Source organism: Musa acuminata, chromosome BXJ3-8, assembly GCF_036884655.1.
Source record: "Musa acuminata AAA Group cultivar baxijiao chromosome BXJ3-8, Cavendish_Baxijiao_AAA, whole genome shotgun sequence".
Taxonomy (NCBI): domain Eukaryota; kingdom Viridiplantae; phylum Streptophyta; class Magnoliopsida; order Zingiberales; family Musaceae; genus Musa; species Musa acuminata.
Window position 1 is genome coordinate 13,688,511 of NC_088356.1, and position 13,952 is coordinate 13,702,462.

The window sequence follows — 13,952 nt, forward strand, 5'->3', positions numbered from 1 at the left end:
ATCCATGCATCAAATGCCATGATCTAAAAACTCTCCAAAAAGAAAACTTGCTACTTAAAGACACCTTGAAGAAATTCGAGGTTGGTAGCAAGTCATTAAACATGATCCTTGCAAACAAGGGTCACATTCCAAAAAGGAGTGGAATTGGATTTGTGAGAAGTTCTCACCAAAATCCAACGACCTTCATAAAAGGCCCCATCTTACATGTTCAACACCAAACCAAATGCAACTTTTGTTGCAAACTTGGACACAATACGCACTATTGTCCATTCAAGAAAATTAGTCCAAACAAATTGATTTGGGTTCCTAAAGGAACCATGATAAATTCTATGCAACATGATAGACAATGTAGATCCATCTTTGAGGCACCCAAAAGCAAATGGGTACCTAAAAATCATCCTTTCTTGTAGAAACCCACACCATCGCAAGCTAGGAGCAAGAGATGGTACCTTGATAGTGGATGCTCAAGGCATATGACCGGAGATCCATCTCAATTCTCTAAGCTCACTAGCATAGACGAAGGCTATGTCACCTTCGGAGACAACAACAAGGGTAAAATCATTGGCAAAGGAACCATAGGTAACAAATCCAACTTCTTTATTGAAGATGTTTTGTTAGTTGATGGTTTAAAACATAACCTCTTGAGCATTAGTCAATTATGTGATAAAGGATACACTGTCAAATTCGAATCTAATGCTTGCATCATTGAAAAACCACATAAAAACATGTCTATGATTGCATTAAAACAAAATAACGTATACACTATTGACATCAATGATTTGTGTAATGAAATATGTTTTTCGGTTTTGAATGAGGATGCTTGGCTATGGCATAGAAGATTAGGTCATGCTAGCATGAAACTAATCACTCAAATATCATCCAAAGAACTTGTAAGAGGAATTCCTCATATCAAGTTCATCAAAGATAATGTATGTGATGCTTGCCAATTAGGTAAACAAATTAAGGGTAGTTTCAAAACTAAGAATCAAATAAGAACCTCTAGGCCCTTACAATTGATCCATATGGACTTGTTTGGACCAATCTCTACATCGAGTCTAGGAGGTAGCAAATACGCCTTTGTCATTGTTGATGACTATAGCAGATATACATGGACCTACTTCTTAAAACAGAAAAATGAATGCTTTAGATATTTTACCAAGTTTTGTAAACTTGTTCAAAATGAGAAGGGTTCTATGATTTCGTCAATTAGAAGTGATCATGGAATTTCAAAACCATGATTTCCAAGAATTCTGTGAACTCAATGGATACAACCATAATTTCTCTACTCCAAGAAATCCTCAACCAAATGGGGTAGTAGAAAGAAAAAATCAAAATTTACAAGAAATAGCAAGAACCATGTTGAATGAACATAGCCTACCCAAATACTTTTGGGCCGAAGCCATAAACACTGCATGCTATATTTTGAATAGAGTTCTAGTAAGACCCTTACTCACCAAAACTCCTTATGAGTTATGGAATAACAAAAAACCCAATGTTTCATATTTTAAAGTCTTTGGGTGTAAGTGTTTTATCTTGAATGAAAAGGATAACTTAGGAAAATTTGATGCTAAATCCGATGAAGGAATCTTTCTTGGTTATTCTTCGGTTTCTAAAGCTTTTCGTATCTTCAATAAAAGAACTTTAATTATTGAAGAATCCATTCATGTTGTTTTCAATGAGATTTCCGAAATTAGGAAAAATGATCTTGATGATGATGTTAATTTTGATTCTTTGAATTTAAATGAAACCCCGTCTCCAACTAGCAACTTGGATGCATCCATTTCCCAGATTTCCTTACCCAAGGATTGGAAGTATGTAGATGCTCATCCTAAGGAGCTAATCTTAGGAGACACATTAAAGGGGGTTCAAACACGATCTTCTCTTAAAAATTTTTGTGCCAACGCCGCTTTTCTCTCCCAAATTGAACCCAAATGTGTTGATGAAGCCATGAAAGATTATTCATGGATTATCGCAATGCAAGATGAATTGAATCAATTTGAGAGAAATGAGGTGTGGACGCTTGTTTCTAGGCCAAATGACCATTTAGTTATTGGTACTAAATGGGTCTTTAGAAACAAGCAAGATGAAAATGGTATCGTGGTTAGAAACAAGGCTAGATTAGTGGCCAAAGGTTTCAACCAAGAAGAAGGTATCGATTACGAAGAAACCTTCGCTCCTGTGGCTCGATTAGAAGCCATAAGGATGCTCCTTGCCTACGCCAGTAGTAATAATTTTAAGATGTTTCAAATGGATGTTAAATGTGCTTTTCTTAATGGCTTTATTTCTGAAGAAGTCTATGTTGAACAACCTCCTGGATTTGAAAATAATAGTCTCCCTAATCATGTGTTTAGATTAACTAAAGCTCTCTATGGTTTAAAATAAGCTCCAAGGGCTTGGTATGAGAGACTTAGTTATTTTCTTATTGAAAATAATTTCATAAAAGGAAAGGTTGATACTACATTATTCATAAAGAACTTTGAAAATAATTTTCTCATTGTTCAAATTTATGTTGATGATATTATCTTTGGTTCTACGAATGAATCCCTCTATGAATCTTTTGCTAAAACTATGAGTCTTGAATTCGAAATAAGTTTAATGGGAGAGTTAACATTCTTCTTAGGTTTACAAATCAAACAACTAAGCAATGGCATCTTTATTAGTCAAACTAAATATGCTATGAATTTACTAAAGAAGTTTAATATGAATAACTCAAAAGCTATTAACACTCCTATGAGCACCTCCACTAAGTTAGAAATTGATGTAAGTGGAGAAAGCTTCGATAAAAAAACTTATAGGGGTATGATAGGAAGTTTACTTTACCTCACTGCAACTAGACCAGACATCATGTTCAGTGTAGGACTTTGTGCTAGATTTCAATTAAACCCTAAGATATCTCATCTCAAAGCAGTTAAAAGAATACTCAGATATCTTAATGGTACCACAAATCTAGGATTATGGTACCCAAAATCAGAGAATCTTGAGTTAATTGCTTATGCTGATGCGGACTTTGCTGGCTGTAGATTAGATAGAAAAAGCACATCAGGAACATGTCAATTCTTAGGACATGCCCTTATTTCCTGGTCATCTAAGAAACAAAACTCGGTTGCACTATCGACAACCGAAGCTGAATATATTGCAGCAAGTGCATGCTGTGCACAAGTTGTATGTATGAAATATACCTTAGAAGATTATAAAGTTCATCTTAAAAATATTCCCATTAAATGTGATAACACAAGTGCAATATGCTTAACAAAGAACCCTATACAACACTCAAGAACAAAACATATTGATATTAGACATCATTTTATACGAGATCATGTTACTAATCGTGATGTAATTATAGAGTTCATTGATACTAAACATCAACTAGCCGATATTTTTACAAAACCTCTAAGTGAAGAACAATTTGATTTTATAAGAAGAGAATTAGGAATGTTGATATGTCCGAATACTTAAACTAGTTAAAATTACTTTTCGGACTTTATTGAATGATCAAATCACTTGATTGCCATGTGTTGAAATGTTTTGATTTTTGTAGCATAATCTTGTCCGGATGCATGAAAGAATTCATCTCATTTTCGGACTCGCTTAACAGCTGGAATGACAAAAGTCAAACACACTCTTATGAAAAATATTCTTTCGAAATGGATTTGATAAAATGACTTTCCTCCTTCATGCACAAAGAATTATAACATACAAGGAGAATAAGTATTCAAAGCATTATACTTATCATGCCTTCCTTTATATGCTTGATAACTTGCTTATATTGTTCTCTTGGTATCACATCTACCATGCTTTTTGTTGATGACAAAGGGGGAGAAATATATGAATTGATTTGATGCTATAAACACTGATGCTATGATTATGCCATGCCTGCATCATCAAGAGATATATGAAAAGATGCCATGCAACACTTGCTAAAATATAAGAAATGTGTGCATCATATAATGATATCAAAATCTTACTTCACAGCTTTACATGTTGATATCTTACAAAGACATGAATTGCTACTATTACCATCATTCAAACTTGTAATGTAAAATTTGAAAATGAATGTCAATCCTTGACATCATCTTCCAAGAGATACATCATGATAGGAATCATGATGGGAATATTGATAAGTTTAAATGATTTTAACTTATCAATATGTCTCTTGAATTTATAAGGTTTTAAATTCAAGAATGACTTATCTCAAGTATGGCATATAGATAGGGGGAATTAAGGTTAACTCCATTATCAATTGATTGTCATCATAAAAAAGGGGGAGATTGTTGAATCTCGGATTTTGATGATGAAGTCAATTGTCATTTGTTGTCTAATCTATGTGTTGAGATAAGTGTTCAGGATTAACTACGATGAAAGTAAGACATGCAGCAGGAGTTGCGCCGGAGTCATGACAATGATCACGTTGGGAGTTCAAAAGCTCGACGGAAGTTCGGACAATCGTCGGAGGTTCTGCGGGAACAAATCCGAGAAGTCCAGAAGCTTGCCAAAGAAGCTCGTCGGAACTTGCCAAGTGGATCGTCGTAAGTCCAGGAGTTTGCCGGAAGTCCGCAGAAGCATCACCGAGGGTTCATCGGATGATCGAAAGAAGTTCGCCGGAAACTCGCCGGAAGAAGCGATTGACGCAGCGGAGCAAGCTGCAGAAATTGTCTTAGGATTTATCGTAGTTAGCACTAATAATTAAGTTGAAAATGGGAGGTGATCCCATTAGCTTCATCTTGGGGCAATTGGGCCCTTGAAAAACCCAAATTGGGCCGAATAGATCAACCCATTCGGACCCTGGTTGCTGTGGGAGGTGCAACCGCCCAAGCCAGGAGGTAGCACCGCTTGGGCTAAGTCTCCCAGGGAGACTGGGCGGTGCAACCGCCCTAGCCAGGAGGTGCAACCGCCTGGGCTCAGTCTCCGAGCGAGATTGGGCGGTGCAACCTCTCCTGACAAGAGGTGGCACCGCCTGAGCTCAAGTTTCGAGCTCTGCTAGGCGGTGCAACCGCCCCAGTCAGGAGGTGCAACCGCTTGAGCTCGGTCTTCGAGCTCTGGCAGAGAGGTGCAACCGCCCCTGACAGAGGTGGCACCGCCCAGAGGCTTAGTCTTTGAGCTCTGCCAGGCGGTGCAACCGCCCCAGTCAGGAGGTACAACCGCCTGATCCCGGAATTCCAAGAATTGACAGTTTTGAGCTCCAAAATTGAACTGGGTTGGGGCCTATAAATACCCCACCCATTCAGCACTGAAATGAAGAACTAACACTCTAAAATCTTGATATCTTTCTGTGATTCTTAGAGCTCGAAACTGTTGTAAAGATCAAAAGTTCTCCTCCTTCTGTTCTTTAAAGTTTGAGTTGTAAAGAGAGGAGAGAAAACTTCTGTAAGGGTTGTCTCCTAAGCCCGTCAAAAGGAGTGAATCTGTAAAAGGGTGGTTGGCCTTCGCCTATTGAAGGAAGGCCTCTAGTTGACGTCGTTGACCTCATCGGTGGAGGAAGCCAAAAGTGGAGTAGGTCAAGATTGACCGAACCACTCTAAATCTCGGTTTGCATTTCCTTTGAGCATTTTACCTTCACTGCAAACTTCTCAATAGCTTACTGCCTTCTGCGATTTTACGAACAAGTTTCTAAGTTCAGAACTTTCCGAATATGTGTTTAGACGTAAATCGGCTTTTCTCGTACGATCATCATATTTCAGTTTATGTTTACGTTTTGATTTCAATCATAACTGTTTACTGCCTTCTGCGATCTTACGAATAAGTTTCTAAGTTCAGAACTTTCTAAATATGCGTTTAGACGTAAATCGACTTTTATCGTACGAACGTCGCATTTCAGTTTGCGCTTGTATTCTGCTTTCCATCATAAACTGCAAACTGCCTTCGTAGATCTACTTTAACGTTATCTCGCTTAATCTCAAGTTAAAGTAATCTTAGAATCGGCTTTCACATCGAAATCGTTTTTATCGAACGAACGCATCTTTCGTTTTAATCGCTGAAAAATTTCCGCTGCACTAATTCACCCCCCCCCCCCTCTTAGTGCTCTTGATCCTAACAATAATCTCTAGGATATTAGATAGATGAGGTGTTAGGAACGAGTCGGCACTAAGAGGGGGGGAGCGGGGGTGGGGGTTGGGGGGGGGGGTGGGTGGGGGTGAATTAGTGCAGTGGTAAAAATGTCGGTTTCGTAAAATCTTCGTACGACTACAACCGATCTCAGAAGGTGTTTACTTGAAAGCATATGCGAGCGTAGGCATAGTAAAAGCACAGTAAGAAGGAGAGGCAGTTTGCTATAAAAGTAAATTGCTCAAAGTAAATGCAAACCGAGTTAATAGTAGTTCGATTGTCGTGACCTACATCCACTCCCGATTCCTCCTCCGTCGAGGCCACCAGCATCCACTATCAGTCTTCCTTCAATAAGTAAAGACCAACCACCTTTTACAGCTCTTTCTTCTTTTACCGGATTCAGGAGATAACCCTTACACCCCCACTTACTTCTCTCTCAAACTATTCTAACACTTAGAACTTTGAGAGGAGTTCACATGAGATTATAGTAGTGTTTCTTTCTTTTTTTACTCTCAATACTTATGTTAATTAACCAGGGATGAGAGGGATATTTATAGGCCTCAAGTTGATTTAAACTTGGAGCCTAAAAATATCTCATCCCGGGTTTCCTAGGTATGGGCGGTACCACCGCTAGTGTCAGTCTGACACTAACACTACATTGGGCGGTACCACCGCTTAACAGGGGCAATGCCATCGCCTGATAGGGGTGGTGCCACCGCCTGGCACCCTGCCATTGGGCGATACCACCGCCCAGTCTGGGCTGTACCACTGTCTACAACCTCTCGGAGACTGTGTTTGGGCAGTACCACCGCTTGACATAGTCTCGGAGACTGTGCCACGATGGTGTCACCTCTTGGATCATTGTTTGGGCCTTTTCATTGGGCCCAATACAGTTCATACATGGGCCCAACTGGCCCCTAATTAGGTTGGCCTAATTCCAATCCCAATTATGTACTAATTACGAATTCTAAGACATTTACTAAGTTAAACAAGTCCATAAGTCTAGTTTCTTCCAACAAGCTTTCGGCGAACTTCCGGTGAACATCCGTCGAACTCTCGGCAATGCTCCGATGGACTTCCGACAAGCTCCTGGACTTCACTACGATCTTCTTGGCGAGTTCCGATGAGCTTTTTCGGCAAGCTCCTAGACTTCTCGATTAATTTCGGTAGAACTTCTGACGAACTCTCGAACTTCCAATGAAATCACGTTCTTGACTCCGAGACTTCATTTTGCATTATGCCTTGCTATTGTAGTTAATCCTGCACACATAAAATACACTTCGATCTAGAAAATTATTACTAAGCATGAATCATGTTGTCCGGCATGTCATTGGTCCATCGACGCTTCATTCGATTCTTCAGCGCATCGTCCTCTCTTGCAGCCTATTGCCCAATCGGCCAGTTGACCTCCGCAACTCCAATATCCTTGGAGTAATATCTGCTCTTCTTAGCCCGATGCCTGAAACCATGGCCAAAGCCTTCTATCGATACGTCGACCGATCCTCTATTGTGACTTCCAATCTTCTGAAATGTTTCTCTAGCCCAACATAATTCTTCCTGCTTTAATTGTCTCTCCCTGATTGAATTATCTTACATCACTCAAAATACATATTCAATCATAAATACTATCAATTGGTTTCATCATCAAAATCCGAGATTCAACATGAGGGACTATAGATATATGATAACTGAGGAAAGACATGTTCAATGGATTGGATTCACCTATATCATTTAGGTCTTGTAGCGTAGTGGCCTAGTACGTCCACAATCGATGAGTCGAGTAAATTATTATGGAGATGATGATTCACTGAGCCAGAAGGAGTTCTGATAGGTATGACTCATGGCTAGCTTAATATTGGTCCTAGAGGATCATACACATTTGGTAGGTGTTGCGACAAGTAAAGGTTCGGATATAAGATATCTGCTAGAGCCCCTATTTTATTGGATACCCAATAAGTCCTTGAATTATTAGATCCTATCGATGAGATCTAATAAGAGCCAATAAGAGATTATTAGGTAGAGATCCACTAATCTAAGAGGCTTGAGTATTTGGATAAAGATCCAATACCCAATATGGCAGGATCCATTAGGGTTAAGTTGATAAGGGTCCTCTATAAATAGGAGGGAACCAAAGGGCCATAGGTTAGGCTTTTTGACTACTATCTCCTATTCTCCTCTCCCCCTCTCCTCTTTAGCTAGCAATCTCTATTTTGGGTGTGTGGATAGTAAGAAGGGGTAGCCCCTTCTTGATTGCATGTTATGCACGAAGAGGAGATTTGGGCAATGATTTGAGGAGTGTCTTCGTTGCCCTTGCCATGTGGATCACCACTAGAGAGGAAGATAGTTGACATCTTTCATCCTCTTCTATAGATCTATAGAAATTTAGGGATATACGATCTCCCTAGGTAACATAATTTCTCTTGTATGCACGGTTTTTCGGTTTCGCGGGTTTTTGCGTACCAATTTTTGCACAACAATAAAACCTTCTTTTCTAGCAAAATTTCTAAGATTTTTAGTTTTTGTTCTTCTGCTACACATTTAATGCTACTCTTAGCCAAAGCATGGTAGAGCCCCTGTAGCCATGGATTCCTAGCTGCAAGGGGCACCTCACCCTAGCCGCCTAAGAGACCCTAGCGGCTAGGACTCCTGGCCGCATGGGGCAAGGAGGTGGCCAATTTTCCTGGCCACCCAAGGCTGCCCTATAGCTAGGTTTTCCTAGCTACAAGGGACTCCTTCATGGCTAGAGTTTCCTAGCTACATAAGATAGCATAAAGGCATAGGATTCCTGGCCTCAAGGGAGTACCTACTGGCTAAGGTTTACTAGTCGCATAAGGGACTACTTGCCTTGTGGGGCACCCTATTGTAAGATTCCCAAAATACTATAGAATAATAAATTTAATAGTTTAATTTATTATTCTATAGTTTAATTCATTATGGAGATAATAATTCACTAAGCCAAAAGGAGTTCTGACAGGCATGACTTACAACCAACTCGATATTGGGCCCAAAGGGTCATACACATACGATAGATATTGTGATAAGTAGAGGTTCAGATATGAGATATCTGCCAAAGCTTGTATCTTATTGGATATCCAATAAGCCCCTAAATTATTGAATCCTATGGATGAGATTCAATAAGAAACAATGAGAGATTATTAGATAGAGATCCACTAATCTAAGATACTTGGGTAGTTGAATGGAGATCCAATACCCAATAGGGCAGAATCCATTATGGTTAAGCTAATAGGGGACCTCTATAAATAGGAGGGAACCAATGGTTTATAGGCTAGAGCTTTTTTGGGTTGCCTCTCCTATTCTCTTACCCTTCTCCTCCTTAAATAGTAGCCTTGGAGTTTTGAGGAGCATCGTCGCGGCCCTATAGTGTGGATCATCGCTAGAGAGGAGGACACTTGACCTCCTTCACCCTCTCCTATAGATCTGTAAGGATTCAGGGATATATGATCTCCCTAGGTAACACAATCTTTAATATACGTAGTTTTTTGTTTTACGAATTTTGTGCACTAATCTTCACACGACAACGAATACATATTTGGGAAATTGGGAATTTTGTTTTATGTCTTTCCTCTACACATGTGATGTCGCCCCTAGATATCCCAATAGTACCCAATAGGGCATGATCCATTAGGGTTAACTAGGGACCGCTATAAATAGGAGGGAGCTAAAGACCCATAGGTTGGGGCTTCTAGGTGCCACCTTTGATTCTCTTCTCCCCTTCTCTTCCTTAGATAGTAGGCATGGAGATTTGAGGAGTGTTGTTGTAGCCCTACTTTATGGATCACTATTAGAGATGAGGACACTTGACCTCCTTTATCCTCTCTAACAGATCTACAGGGATTCAAGGATATACAATCTCCCTAAGTAAAATACAACTATCTCAAACATAGTTTTATATGTTGTAAGTTTTGCGCACCAATCTTCACACGATGACGAACACCTTTTGGGAAATTTAGGATTTTTGTTTTCTATTCTTCCGTTGCGCATGTGATGTCACTAATAGATTGATAGAACCCTTACAGATTCTAAACTTGGGGTTGATCTCTTTAGGGGATTGGCCTCCTTGGAACTCTATAGGGGTTCCTCTCTCCAAGTTGCTGCTCAAAGGTTGCAGAAAAGATTCATCTATTACTTATTAAAAGAGGAGGAATACATGGCTATTTATAGGGCTTCTAAACCCTAACTCCTAATAGGACTCCTACTCAAGACTCCTACTTCTAACCAACTCCTAATAGGACTCCTACTCAAGACTCCTATTCCTTTACAACTCATAATTCTTCTCTAAGAAACATCCTCCTAACCCTAGCCGACCTCTTTACCTCTTTAATAGGGGTCAGCTTATGTAGGTTTTACATGAATGTCTCTCTCAATTAGGACTCTCCTAGCTAGAGTCCTAACAGACCTGTCCTCTTCAAATCAGCCTTGTCCTCGAGGCTGATGATTCATAAATTCTGAGAATTTGATCTTCAAGTCGTCATAATTCTCCCAAGTAGCATCTTCTGTTTGTAGGTTCACCCACTGTATTAGCACTTCAGTAGTGGGTCGTCGTCATCGAGTCATGATCCATCGATCAATAATGACACTTGGCTGGGTCTGGAGTTCTCATTGGGTAGTCATATTTGGTGGGTGGCTTTGAGCTATCTCCAAGCACCTATTTATAATTTTCATCTGGCCGTCGGTTTGTGAGTGATATGCCATACTCCTTTTCAATTTAGTACCCTACATATGGAATAACTTTGTCCAAAATCTGCTCATGAAGATGCAAGTAGAATTTGTCATAAGCACAATGTGACCCTTATAGCGCAATTCTTTTGAATCCCAATTGTAATGAGCCACGGAGCTTGGTGCTTCCTCCAATTTTTTTATTATCTTACTGGTCTCTGGATCTTTCTGCCATTCCATCTTAATATCCTCAAGGAAATCACTAGTCGGAAGTGAAACGGTCGAAAATTCAACTTGCTCGGGTAGCTACGAAAGTGCATCTACAACAACATTCTCTTTCCCCTTTTTATAAGTTATTTCATAATCAAATCCAAGAAGTTTTGTTACCCATATTTGCTGCTCAGGGGATGATATCTTTCGCTCTAAAAAGTACTTAAGGCTTTTATGGTCGATTTTAATTTGAAAACGTCGACCAATCAAGTAGGGTCTCCACCTCGTTGCTGCGTGCACAATGACAAGCATCTCCTATCATATGTTGACTTATTTTGATGGGAGGGAGATAATGCCTTGCTAGTGTATATGAGTGGTCGACCATCTTGTATGAGAATGACTCCAATTCCAACTCCAGATGCGTCGGCCTTAATAATGAAGGATCGGCTGAAATCTAGTAGTGCTAGCACCGGTGTCGTCGTCATAGCTGCCTTAAGTTTGTCAAAGGCAGCGGAGGCTCTGTCCAACTATTGAAAGACATCTTTTTCCAGTAAGGAAGTAAGTGGTGCACTGATCTTTCCATAGTTTTTTACGAACTTGCGGTAGAAGCCTGTTAAACCTAGAAAGCCATGTAGCAATTTTATGTTCCTCAAGGTCGGCCAGTTTTGCATTGCTCCTATTTTGAAGGGGTCCACTGCCACACCTTCCTCTGATATGATATGCCTAAGATATTACACCTTATGTTGAAGAAAGAAAAAATTCATAGTGGTTGTTGTGTGTTCAAAAGGTGGTTTTTGGTATGTCTTCTTCGCACACTCGTATTTGATGATACCCTGATCAAAGGTCCAGCTTTGTGAAGATTTATGCTCCCTTTCATCTAGTAATTCATCTACTATTGGAATAGAGTATTTTTCCTTGACGGTTATGCCATTGAGAGCTCGGTAATCAATACACAATCGCCATGTTCCGTCCTTTCATACGAGGAGTATCAGTGAAGATTAGGGGTTGCAACTTGGCCGAATAACTCCTGTTTCGAGCATCTCTTTTACAATTCTTTCTATTTGATCCTTTTGGAGATGTGTATACTAATATGGCTGAGTATTTGCTGGAGATTTACCTAGAAGAATCGTTTTACAATGATCATGCCAACGGGTAAGAGGTAGGTTGCACGGTTCGTCAAATATATCTGAAAATTCAGCAAGTAAAGGAAGTAGATTTGGATCTTCAAATTTTATTGGCTCTCCCTTAGTTTGCTGCTCAAGTTGTACTAAAATTCCACTGCATGCTTTATGCAAAACCTTCTCCATTTGTTGTGTGCAAATCGTCATTACGTCGCCCCCACGTTTTCCGTGTAGTATCACCTGTTTCCCTTTACTGTAAAATTTCATAATTAGTTTCATAAAATTTCAAGAATTATCACCTAATGTCATCAACCATTCAATTCTGAGCATGGCCTCATGATCATCAAGAGGGAGGAGGAAGAAATATGTAATTATCTCTTGGTCCTGCAGCAACAGTTTCACTCGCGGGTGCCTACGATCATATTTCAAAATCCATATGTCGGCAACCTTAACATCAAACTTGTTGTAATTCTTGATAGATAAGGCTATCTGGATAGTAACCTTACTATTTATAAAGTTATTAGTACTGCCCATGTCGATGAGAACAGTGATCAGTTGTTGTTTGAGAAGGCATCCAACTTTCATCGTTTGCGGGTTTGAGTAGCCGGCTAGTGCATGTACCGTAACTTCGGTCAGTTGTTGCTCTTCTTCTGCATCTTCTTCTTTATGTTCAAGACTCTCTTCTGGATGTTCAATGACCTCTTCTTCTATTGGTTCAATCATAAGAAGTCTCCCTTTACTACAGCGATCCTCACGGCTCCACGACTCATCGCAATGCCAACATAACCCCTTTGCATATCGCTCCCAAAGCTCTTCTCTTGTTAACCTCTTTAGTGTAGGGACTCGGTTGATAGTAGGGGGGGCTGAAGGCTTCAATATTGCTAGTCAAGGAGTGACCCTAGTCCTCCAAGCTTCATGGTTCAATTGCTGCTCTTGATGTCGTACGAAAGAAATGGCTGCCATAAGCGTGTACGGTTGTTGTGCTTTAACTTCTCCTCAGATCTCCGGCTTCAAGCCCTCAATAAAGGTCTCCAATAGCTGTTTTTGAGACCAATCATGAGTTTGATTAGATAACCTTTTAAACCTGGTTTGGTACTCCTGAATGGTGGAGGTTTGTTGGATCTTTGCTAGTTGTCCGTCAATGTTCTCATAATCGGTTGGCCTGAAGTGGATCAGTAGTCCTTCTTTGAATTATCATCATGAAAGGACTCCATAAGTATGTTCAAATCAGTCAAACCACTGTATGACATCCCCTTCAAGATGTATAGCTGTAATTTTCACTATAGATGCGTCCGTGGTTTTGTGATATCGAAAATATCGCTCTGCATGCGAGATCCAACCAATCGGGTCTCCTTCTTCCCATCTAGGGAAGTCCACTCTCATGCATGGATAGTTGGGGTCGGTCATAGAGCTTCCCCTCCCTTGGAAATCATCTCTTTGGGCTTGGTGCGATTGGGCAAAGCTCTCTCCTTGATATGATTTCTTCGAGCTTAGTGGTCGGCCTAATCTGAGTTCGGTAAAGAGCGTCCGAATCTTATCCTCCATTCGTGCCTTGAAGGCTTCGAATTTAGCATTGATTGCCTCCTCATATGCCATAGTATATACTTTCAAATATGTAATTTTAAGATCTCTCTTTTGTTATCAGGTTAAAGGCATGTATAGGTTGAGAGAAGTGATGGTCGAAAGGGTTGGTGGAACGGTGGATGTAGGCTGCGATTTAGGCTTATTTTGTGGCTGTTTTGGGTGTAGATTGAGGGTGTGGTTTGGTGGAGTTTTAGGGCTGTAGATGAAAGTTTTAGATCTCTAGTAGATGACAGCAAAGGTTTGATAGAAATCAATGGAAGTTGCTGCAAATATGTGCTGTCTTATAAGAGCAGAATTATCATCGAAGAAATAATAGTT